General features: G+C 40.7%; 2 pseudogenes; both read right to left on the reverse strand.

Moving 5' to 3' along the window:
• Positions 1–1,024: 1,024 nt before the first annotated feature.
• LOC126553921 (uncharacterized) lies at positions 1,025–1,977 on the reverse strand (annotated as a pseudogene).
• Positions 1,978–2,087: 110 nt separating this feature from the next.
• LOC126553930 (uncharacterized) lies at positions 2,088–9,579 on the reverse strand (annotated as a pseudogene).
• Positions 9,580–9,585: the final 6 nt, after the last annotated feature.

The raw sequence follows: 9,585 nt of genomic DNA on the forward strand, positions 1-9,585 counted from the left end.
TATTATACATTATTATAAATGTTATGCCTTACCTATGATTCAATTAAATATAAAAATATTTTTTAACACCATAAGAAGAGAATAACTTACTTATAACAGTAAATACTTCTATAACTAATGATAATGATATATTATGTGAAGTAAGGTATTTTATGAAATGTTGCATAACTATAATAATTATTTAGACACTGACATTGTCAATCAACAAATGTGTTCAATAAATGATTGATGTAGGTATGTAAAATAATCTAATACAGCTTATTATGTAACTTCTCTGTTAAATTTATTAAAAAATAATTTATAAAATAGTTAAATTAACTTGGCTGACTTTCGATGAAGTCTTGTTTTTTCTTTTTTGGAATTTTCAATCGAATTGTTTCGAGAGCAAATAAAATGCATTCTCGTAACTAAAAAAAATTGATTATGGCTGATGTTAATCCATGCTTATGTTGCATATCACTACACCCAACTAATTGTGCTGACCCAACCTCTCCAAATGTGTCAATAATTTTGAAGATAGTATTTGAGGATAATTCTCCTGTAGCCACCATTTTCAGAGTAGCAGATTCCAATGACTTAATGAGGTAAAATAGATTTGTGGAAGGTTTAAGCAAATGTCCATGGGATATACCTTCAATTAAAATGTCTCTTGACAATGTTTGAGATGTCGTCAACGAATCAAGACAAATTGGACATTTAGTGAATCTAGAGGCTTTTCTAGCTACATAACCACTAATATACGCCAATACTGGATCACTTGTAACAGCTATATTGCCAATTATAGGTGTTGTGTAGTTATGTTTTATCGTACATTTATAGAAGACATATCTGGATCATCACAGCCGTTTTCTACTATATAGTCAATAGATTGTAGAAATTGTAATCGTTTATTGTCTGGGGTATTTAAATCATGTATATTGAATAATGATGATAGGATTTCTCCTCTAGAATATTACTTCCTTTGGGAGGCTTCACAAAGGAGTATGAACTGATTAGCCTAAATATTTGCATAAATAGAACTGAATCAGGATGTTCGTTGGAACCGCAGGAATTTCTCATCATTGAAAAAAATCTCTACAAAAATAATAAGATACCAATGTTAATAAAGGAATAGACTGGTTAAGCCAAATAAATTATTACTTTTAGATTATCTTGATTTAATCGAGATGTCATAAGGAACTGATAATCACATTTAAGTCGCAGATAATCAAAAACTTCTATAATAGCTTTTAATGAAATCTGTTATCCATAATACGTACTATCGGTTAAGAAGTAATAACCTTTTTCACGTGCAACATTGTTCCATATTTCTAAATAATGCTGAAAATCCTTGATAGCCTTAAATTAACAATACTAAAGTTAGTTTATTTATATTTTGAATATTTAGGTACATAAGTACCTACTACTAACTATTAACACGCAATTATGTTTCAAATACATTACCTGATATTCAAAAGAATTATAGTGAAGTGCATTATTTGATGTACGAGAATCCATAAATTTAATCAAATTGATTATACGTCGTATAAAAGTAACAGTAGGTTCAGAATCACTGAAGTCAATATTACTTTCCCTATAAGCCTCCATTGCTACAGCCGTTTTTTCACCGAAAAACTATACAATTCATATATACATTAATGACCAATATGTAAAGTAATAATCACCAATGTGCAGTGCTTTTAAAAAGGGAACTAATTCACATTCATCTTGTTAAAAAGAAACTAAATCAATCTAAATCCTTAATAATTTTAAAACTGTATTAGTATAATTTATGATAATAAATGTTTAAATAGATATAAGTTATTTAGTTTTTAACATGTTTAATTTGTATAAAAACTTTTTCTCTTAATTCTCAACAACTTTTAAAATTATATTTAAATTTACTATGAATGAAAGCTATTCATTTGAATGCATTCCTTCTAAGCACTACCAGTTTGTGTGTTCATCATTTACCCTGTATGCTCTGCCAACGTTCATTTTTTTGGTATGGGTTTGGATGCACATCATATACACAAAGCTCTGGACAAATTTTTAAATTATATCCAGATTAATTCTCTGAAGCCAAAACAGCATCCCAATGCTTAAATTTAACAACTCCATCTGGGGTCTAAAACATATTAAATTCAAAGTATAGATTAATACTTCAAATAATAATAAAAATAAGAAACATTGTGAATGAATACTGGATACAGTCTATACTGTTTAAGTTATAGTATAAAATAAAAATACTAACCCAAAACTCTTCTTGCTTAACCATACAGTTTCGCATGTTTTTTTTCAAGGTGTGGGAAATCAGATACGAACCATAATCTTTTGGATTTATCATAATGTGCGTACAACTTATATTTTCTTTAAAAATACCAAATTTTGACCACATACTGCGGTTCCATGTGGCACCATCAGTCGTTACGACATCTACATTGAAACCAGATTTTTCCAGTAGAAGAATTGCTTCAATGATAATTTTGTGTAACACAGTACTTGATGCACAACCTTTACTTAAAAATCATGCCAAAGATTCCACCCATTTACCACGAAATGGTTGGAACATAAGGACTAATGCACGGTCTCCTTTTTTATTTGTTTGATGCTGGGGAGTATAGTCACCTAAATTTGTTAGACCATTTATTTCAAACGTTTTTTTATTGAATGAAACAGATTCACTTAACTTCATTTCGTCTAGAAGTAAGGTTCCTAAAAGTTTTAGCATTATATATTACAAGTTCATTAAAAATTATCTAGCAGGGTTGAGCAATAATATAGGACAGTACTTATATTCTAATAAGTTTATACAATAAACATCATTGTAAACAATATTATTATTTTTTTATCAACGTCAATAAAATAGTATCATACTAAAATAAAAATGTATCATGTACAATGTACATAATCAACCCTGCAATAAAGACACTTATATTTCCCAACAAATTAATTACTTCGTTTTTCTTCAGGTTTCATTGATGAAGATTTATTTTTAAAATATTAAAAGTAGCTTGTTGAAAGCCATACTGGCTAGACATTTTTTGTATATACTTTTGCAGGGTATCCACACAAGGTAAAGTCAGTATGTTTTTAGAACGAAAATGTTCATATACCTTTTTGCTCTTGATACGAATCAACAAACATTCATAAATCCAATTAATAGTATATCGATTACCTTTAACATTATGTTTTTTTGCTGCTGCAAAGCAAGCGCGAAAGCTTCCTGTTGATTTTCTGGCATCTCTATAATTGCTTCTTCTATAGATTTTGCAGATGCTTCTGCACATTGTTGTTTTAACAATCTTACTTTAGCTTGTAAATTTGTAACCTATTTAAACAAAAATTATAATAATTTTTTGTGTTTTTTTTTTTTTTGATACAACACAAAGAACATAGAATTTAATACTCACAGAATACAGTCTCACTAGCAATTCATGCTAATAAAAACGGAACTTCATGTTTTTTTTTTTAATACTACAAAAATTCATAACATATAATTTAGTATACACAGGAATTAGTTTCACAAGCAACAAGTTAGGTTAGATTTATACAATGATTTAATATACTACCATAGTTCCATCCAAAGATGGACCAAGTTAGGTTTAACTAGAGAATAACAAATTAAATTGTATTATTTTCAACTTCACAACTTATTAACTAGGTATGCATACTTTGGTATTGTCATGGTGATCGGACGTGTTCGTGCGTCGCTCCCGCTTGTAACCGTTTTTTCACTTATTTTTAGTGCACCGTTTTTTACGCGCCTGGTACCAATCGACGAGGAATTAAATTTCCGAGCTATAGATATAAACCGTGTTGAAACCGGTTTAGTATTCGCCGAGAAAACTCAATTCTAGTGTTTTACGTGCGTATCTAGCTACCGGGTTACGCAGAACTCGATTTTCGTCTAAAAAGTGCGCGTTCGGGTCGGTGTCGGTTTCAAGTCGACCCGATTAAAATCAACCGGGTGCTCCCGCACCGTTCTGCACATCGGGCGCAGCATTAAGTACCGCAGCCGCCGAGAAAATTCGTTTTTTCCGGTCTCCACACCATCTGGGCTTTTCGAGGAAAACGGTGAGACTCAAGTTCGCGCGACAAATAGCGGGTAAGTAAACAGAGTTTTTCTTTACCTCCTATCCTTTCACACGGCCGCCCAAAGCCGCCGTGTGGAAAACGGGAATTCCGGCGCAACAGCTTTTTCTCCGTCGAGTATCAGGGGAATCAACCCACAGAGTCCGTTCTTTCACCGATAACATTGGCTTGCCGCCCCTTACAAGTCCCTTCCATAGTCTGGCAGCATAAAATCCCTTCCAAGGGATTTTTTCTTAAACCGAAGGAATTCTTCTAAAACTTGACAAAAAAAAACATCTGGGAGACAAACCGTTTTTCACAGCCAAGTTTGGTGGAAATCGGACCAATCCCATCCCTTCAGGGCCAGGGCAATCCCCTCGGATAGGGACAGTGAGTATCGGCGCATATTGGAATAAGCTTCTAGGTAGTTTATGGCCACTGGGAACTGATACCTTCGGATTTGGTTCCCACCCTCGGCCATGGACCCCTCGGATGCTTCTGACCCCGGGCTAAAGCCAAGCCATCTAGCCGGGTCTGATGAGTGCGGACTTACTAATCTGAGTACGGGCAGACCCGACACAATTGACGATCTTAATACGGCGGCCGCAGTAGCCATAGAAACTGATATGACTGCGCTCAATATATCGACTATGTTGTCCGCGGAGGCTAGGGAGCTGTCCATCCTGATGGAGATCAGGAGTACGCTCATTAAAGAGGAAGCCAGCATCAAGCGGGTGAAGGCGGATGGCGTGAGGGAGGCGATCAACAAGATCACCAATCTGCTGAACATCGTCCTGACGAAAAGATCGAGTCTCAGGAAAGCCAGGAGGATGCTTGTTGAGGCAGTGAAGACGAACGGTCCGTCACAACGTGATGTCAACATACTAACCGTGGTGACGGAGTCTCTTGCCCGAAAGGAAGCAGACATTGCGGCCCACTCGCGACAGCTTGAGAAGATGGAAGGGATACTTACTTCCCAGGCGAAACCCGTTGAGCTGACCAAGCTGCGAGGGCTCGCGGACGGTAACCAGGAGGAGTGGACTGATGCGGTGAATAGGCGGCCTAAGAGCGACGGCCCTGTCGACCAAAAAAAAGAATCATCGCAGGCGCAAAAGATTGTGAGGCCGAGGAACCCAGCAATCTCAATCCGAACGGATGCTAACGCTTTTCCAGCTCTAGCGAAGAAGTTGCGAGGCGACTCTAGTATCGCCTCCGGGGAAAAAATAAAAGCCATGCGCAAGACTCGTAACGGCGACATGCTACTAGAAGATAACGAGCAGGAGACAACCATCGGCGCACTCAAGGAGGAGATATCTAAGCTGGTCGAAGGTGAAGCGGTGACTGTCAGTGTGCTTTCGCAGAGGAGCGTGGTGGAGTTGAGGGATGTCGACAGTTGGTCGGACAGGGATGAAGTCACACAGGCACTGGCCTCGGTGTCAGGTCTACCAAAGAAGGATGTACAGATCATCAGTCTCCGCAGGGACTTTGGTGGCTCCCAGGTGGCGGTTGCGCTACTCCCAGCGGCAGTAGCTCACAAACTAGTGGAGAAACGCAGAGCGAGGTTCGGGCTGGTGAACTGCAGAGTCCACCTTGGGCAGACCCGCACTCGCTGCTTTAGATGCCTTGCTATGGGACATGTCTCCCAGAATTGCACAGAGCCGGACAGATCGACCTGCTGCCGGAGATGCGGAGCTCTGGGCCACCAGGCCAAGGACTTCGTTGTAGAACGAGAAGTCCCGGCGACGTTTACCAAGGTCCTAAATCAAGAAATAACAACGGACAAGCAGGCTTTGAAAAAAGAGGCATTAGGACACCAAGAGGTGATCACTGCCATCGGCAGCAAAGGGAAGGAGTCCACATCTCAAGCAGCAGAAACACGGTCAGTATGATAAATATCATACAGATCAACATTGACGGTGGGAGAAACGCTCAGGATCTCTTAATGGCTACAGCAAACGATCGTGGTGCTGATGTCATAATTATCAGCGAACCCTATCGCAGTAGATCAGAAGAGGAAGGATGGTTCCCTGATATTACAAACAAAGCGGCTGTGGTCATAGCCAATCCTACGACCCGGGTGTGAGAGGTTGGTCCTAGGAACAACGCAGGCTTCCGATGGGTTACCTTGGAAGAAGTCACAATATATTCATGTTAGTGGTCACCTAACACTGAATATACCTTATTTGTAGATTTGTTGGACAAGCTGGAGGGTAGTGTTAGGAATGCCAAAGGAGTCGTTATTGTCGCAGGGGACTTTAACGCCAAATCGCCAGTCTGGAGAGATCATAGAGAAGATCCCAAAGGACGAGCATTAGCGGACATGATGGCCAGCATGGACATGGTGGCATGCAACCAGGGAGGCAGACCAACATTCTGTAGAACGTACAATGGAGGAATATCAAGGTCCCACATTGACATAACCTTCGTCACAAGAAGCGGGAACCACATGGTCCGAGACTGGGAAGTCCTGGAAGAGTATACTGGGTCTTTGCATAAATACCTTGTATATAAATTCTCAAGCGGAAAGCAGGTAGATATACATCAGCCAGGAACAAAGTGGGCATGGAGAAAGCTTGACAAGGGAAAACTGGTACAATACATAAATTCAAGCAACGTCGGTGAAGAAGAAGTAGATCCTATAGCTGCATATACTGCGCTGGACAGGTACCTTGTGGGGGCGTGTGACAGTTGCATGCCGAAAGGTCAGGTTATAGGAGTATAGGGTATAGGAGGGGAAAGAAACCAGTATACTGGTGGAGCAGTGATATAACGGATTTGAGGAACAACTGCAAGAAGGCGAGGTGTAGAAGTAAGAGAACGCGTCACAAATCGGTGGAGGTGCAGGAACAATGTCGGCAGGAATTCCAAACCGCGAGAAATGCACTTAGAAAGGCTATCAGAGACAACAAAGAAGCCTGCTGGAGGAACCTTTGCGAGCAAGTCGAGAAGGACCCATGGGGTCTCCCCTATAAATTGGTTACCAGGAAAATAATGGGTAAAAGACCGATCCCTGGACTCTCCATACCCGGAAGGTTAGAAGCAGTTGTAGAGGGATTATTCCCCAAGGATCCCAAAATCGTCTGGCCAACAGTAAACAGTTATAACCTATTCACGGACGTCTCGTGCGAGGAGATCCGGGATTTAAGTAAGAAGATTCCGTTGGGGAAGGCACCAGGACCGGACGGGGTGCCTGATGCGATAGTACGTGAAGTCGCTTACAAGAGACCGGAGATCATGCGGAATATTTTTAACTGCCTACTCAGGAACAGCATCTTCCCTACCCCGTGGAAGGCGGCCAAGCTGGTGCTCCTGCGGAAAGGAGACAAACCGTTAGAAAACCCGTCTTCATACAGACCAATCTGTCTGTTGAACACCATTGGAAAACTGTTTGAGAGACTGGTAAAGGGGCGCTTAGAAAAACACTTGATCGAGAGCGGAGATCTCAACGACAGACAGTTTGGTTTTAGGAAGAAGCGTTCCACGGTCGACGCCATACAGAAAGTGATGGAAACGGTCGAGAAAGTTGGATCGGGACCACGATACAGGAGGAAGCTGTGTGTAGTGGTAGCATTAGATGTGGCGAACGCCTTCAATTCGGCGAGATGGGAGAACATCCTAAAGGCGGTGCGAGAAAGACAGTTCCCTCAGTACCTCGTCAAAATCCTGCAGAGCTATCTTAGCGACAGGGAGGTCAATTATGAAGGAAAGGTTTGGCCTACGACATGCGGGGTTCCACAGGGTTCAGTCCTGGGCCCATTATTGTGGAACCTCATGTACGACGGACTCCTCGGAGTAGATACTGGCGGCAATGTTGACGGAAAGTCGTCTACATCTCTAGTAGCCTTTGCAGACGACGTGGCGATAGTGGCGACGGGCCGCACCACAAGTATACTTGAGGAGGTGACGAATAACACGCTGGCGAAGGTAGCCGATTGGATAGAAAATGCCGGACTAACCCTTTCAGCCGGCAAGACAGAAGCAGTGATGCTCATTAGAAAGAGAGGCTATGAAGTGCCAGTCTTTACGGTGAACGGGGTACCCGTGGAACCGAGTGAAAACCTCAAATACCTCGGTGTGCAACTATTCAGGAAGTTGGGCTTCAAACACCATATAGAGACGGTGGCAAATAGAGCAGGAGCCACAGCCGAGTCCCTGATGAAAATTCTTCCCAACATGGGAGGAGCCAGACAACGGAGGAGGAAAGTCGTCGCGCTGGCAGTGCAAAATCAACTGCTCTACGCAGCCCCGGTCTGGGCAGATGCACTCGTCTTCGAAACAAACGTCCAAACGTTAGTGAGACCTCAAAGGAGAATCGCATTAAGAGTAGCCATGGCATACCGTACGGTATCAGCGAATGCCATCTTAGTTGTTGCTGGCATGATACCAGTACACCTCAAAGCGCTAGAGCAGCAACTGAAAGCCAAAACATTGAAGGAAGGGACTATGTTAGAGAAACGGGCGTTGACAGACCTAACATATAGGAAATGACAGTCGCAGTGGGAAGCAACCAAGACATGCTTGTGGACGAAGCGACTCATTGGCGATGTTAGACAGTGGACCGAGAGGAACTTTGGCGAGACTGATTTTCATCTGACCCAAATGCTGACGGGCCATGGATGCTTTGGATATTATCTCCACAAATATAAAAAACGGGAAAACCCAGCATGCGTAGACTGCGGATCACCGGAGGATAACGCTGAACACACGCTGTTTAGGTGCGACAGATGGTGGAGACACAGAAGAGAGTTGGAGGTGAGAATTGGTGCAGCGCTGGAACCAGATACAGTGGTGTCGAAAATGCTGGAGAAGACGGACCACTGGAATGCGGTTAAGGCGTACGCGGGAATGGGCTCTCGACAAAGGAGGAAGAGGAGTGGCAGGTTCAAAAAATAGCTAGAGCTGCAGGAGTAAGGTAGTTAAGTCGTATAATATGTGCACCGAAGGTGGAAGTAAGAGGGGTAGAGCCCTCTATCATTGTAAAGGCAACGCCTTAGATTTAAGTTTCATTATGTTTGTAAATGGTCTATATAAATAAACGATGCGGATGCAGGGGGAAGGACTATCCTAGGATGAAGTGCCCCCCTGTAGCGCAGCGATTTAACAACAACAAAAAAAAAAGGTATGCATACTTTAATATTAAACCATTTTATATAATTCTTATATATTCTTTATAACATTCTTTATAATAGGTTTTGTAGTTGGTTTTCCATTTATCTGTTATAGGGAAACTCTTTGAGTATCCATGAAATATTTCCTTTTTTTGGCACACTCAGTACAGCGTGGATTACGAACTTGATTCAATGAAATTAAATTTGTGCTCACAAAATTGATCAGATTTTGGACTGTATAATTTGTTTAAATCATCAATAGGTAGGTAACTTTAAATAAAAATAAAATGAAAAACCACAAATAATATTACCAATTATCAATTCCAGTTCCAGGACACATTACAAAATCATCAACTATTTTTAGTACTTTTGTTTTATCTTCAATACATGTAACTGACGTATATGTTATATTGATTAACTTATT

The sequence above is a fragment of the Aphis gossypii genome, unplaced genomic scaffold (assembly GCF_020184175.1).
Source record: "Aphis gossypii isolate Hap1 unplaced genomic scaffold, ASM2018417v2 Contig00373, whole genome shotgun sequence".
NCBI classification, from domain to species: domain Eukaryota; kingdom Metazoa; phylum Arthropoda; class Insecta; order Hemiptera; family Aphididae; genus Aphis; species Aphis gossypii.